Source organism: Agrilus planipennis, unplaced genomic scaffold, assembly GCF_000699045.2.
Source record: "Agrilus planipennis isolate EAB-ADULT unplaced genomic scaffold, Apla_2.0 scaffold83, whole genome shotgun sequence".
NCBI classification, from domain to species: domain Eukaryota; kingdom Metazoa; phylum Arthropoda; class Insecta; order Coleoptera; family Buprestidae; genus Agrilus; species Agrilus planipennis.
In genome coordinates this window covers 277,021-279,095 of record NW_020438895.1, presented here as the reverse complement: position 1 = coordinate 279,095, position 2,075 = coordinate 277,021, and the positions used below count along the sequence as shown (strand labels likewise).

The following is a 2,075-nucleotide window of genomic DNA, read 5'->3' as shown; positions in this document are numbered from 1 at the left end:
CACATTTCCGAAACAAGTTGACATTTAAAACTTTGGTTTGCAGGAATGCCAAAAATAGAAATTGCATAAAATGCAACTTGAATATCAAGTTTAGAAAATTTTTATATTATAATAAGTAAAAAAACACTAGAGAAAGTATATATTTGAAAATTATGAGTGGAGTGAAACAGCTTTTAAGAAGTTTGGTCTGATGTTTGGAATAGTTATTTCTTGTTGGTGAAGGTCTTTGTAGGTTGGTTAAGACTCGAGGAACAATGTTAGGAACCCAATTAATGTTGAACTTGTCAACAAACACTTTAGAGCGAATATTGATCTAGACTGCTCTCGGCAAACGTTCGGGTACATGTGCATAGCAAATAAGTTTGTGCTAAACTGTAACCACAGCAAAATATACTTTCTCCCATACGTTTACAACTTATAAATAAGGGTTAAATCTGTAACAGACACAGTCCGAATTGTGAAGTGAACTGAGTGTTGGATTTTGGTGTTTTTTTAATCGGCGGACGGCGGACAAAAGTTTTTACGAAAAGTAGCAAGGTAGGCTATTTTGTTTAGTTCTTATCTGCAATTTTTATGGGTGCAATATTTAAGAATACAGTCAAGAGATTTTACAGCTTTTTTTAACTTTCTTTTTACGCATTTACTTTTCTGAAATTTTGTAATTAGTTATATCACAGATGACGAAGTTTAATTAAAATTTATACTTTACCATTATCAAAAAAAAACAATTATTTATTGCAAATCAAGTTTTTATAAATTATGGTAAATAAAGTGATCCATCGAATTCCAATTGCGCGCCAAAGTTTTGTACTTTTTCAAAAATTTTGAAAATTTATAATTTACATTGCATAAAATAAATAGTACATTTTCATTTTTCAATGATTAATCGGGACAAAGTAATAGTTTTCGTTATTTCGGAAATAAGATTGTGCTTTTGGAGTATATATTCAGCAAAATTTTTGGATATTTATCAGGTACTAGACCTTTTATGTTGTTTAACTTCCTTTTTCTAGAAGTTATTTTCGGTTTAATTTTAATTTTTTTCTCAATTTCTTTGTGGTGTAATTTAATGTATCGTAATAGCTTCTGAAGTAATTCCTATACTTAATAATCTTCTTGTAAACTATATTTAACTACTGTATAATTAATTTTCAATTCATTATTGCTTGACTTTACTAAATTATTACCTGTATTTAGTCTGGGCGAGATAGTGTGTGTAACTACATGTGTATTATGCATATTTGTGCATCTTTTTTCTTATTTAACCTTGCATTTCTTCGACGAATATCTAAAGAAATTTAAGAGTCGATTAGTTGTTGTTGACCGTCAAACCAAAATTATTACAAAAAGTAACAAAGTTGCAAGGAGTTTTCCATGAATGCTGCTCAATATTTTTATAAACAGGGTGTCCATTAAACATATTAGGAAATATTTTCCATTTATTACTTTTAACCGAGTATACGGATATTCTATTCTGCCTTACCTGTATGTTCTATATTCTTTACGCATACAGGTATGGCAAAATGTTCACCGACCACAGAAATTACAAATTTCTGTCGCATGAGCCAAAATGCATAATTTGGTGAATGTGTGGACCATATGGATGGGACATTACAAAAATATTCGACTGTTTTTTTCTTCGAACACAGGACTTTTAATTGTTTGGTAAATCATACATCGCTATCGTTTTTATTTCAAAAAGTATGTCATTTTTTTCTAAGGAGAATGTCATACCTGTACAGAATTTATGAACCAAGAAAAAAAAATAGTTTTACAAGCTGCTGATTTACTATAAAAGAGAAAGTAAAATTAAAAAATGTCATGTAAATTATATACGCAAGTCATGAATGTATTAAAAATAATTTATACTTAATAAAACATAAAATTTTTATGGGCAGCAGCTCTTTCAGTACTCAGGGTGGCAGAGATCACGAGGATCGGTATGGCACTCTGATGCATAATACTGCGATGTGGAAGACAACGGGGAAACCACCACATTATGATCCCGAGTAAGACTACACAAATTAAATGATGGCGTCCTCTGGAGTAAAGCACTCCGGACGTAAACTAGTCCC

General features: G+C 30.7%; 1 protein-coding gene across 2 annotated transcripts in view; it reads left to right on the top strand.

The window, feature by feature from the left end:
• LOC108734312 (peroxidase) overlaps nt 1-2,075 on the top strand; it is a 32,813-nt gene that overhangs the window by 3,194 nt on the left and 27,544 nt on the right. The window contains exon 1 of one of the 2 annotated variants that reach the window (XM_025973099.1): nt 273-537. The exons of the other annotated variant lie outside the window; for it this stretch is intronic. The gene's annotated coding sequence lies outside the window, so the exon portion shown is untranslated. Of the gene's footprint in view, nt 1-272; nt 538-2,075 lie in introns of those variants that run through there. 2 annotated transcript variants of the gene reach the window in all.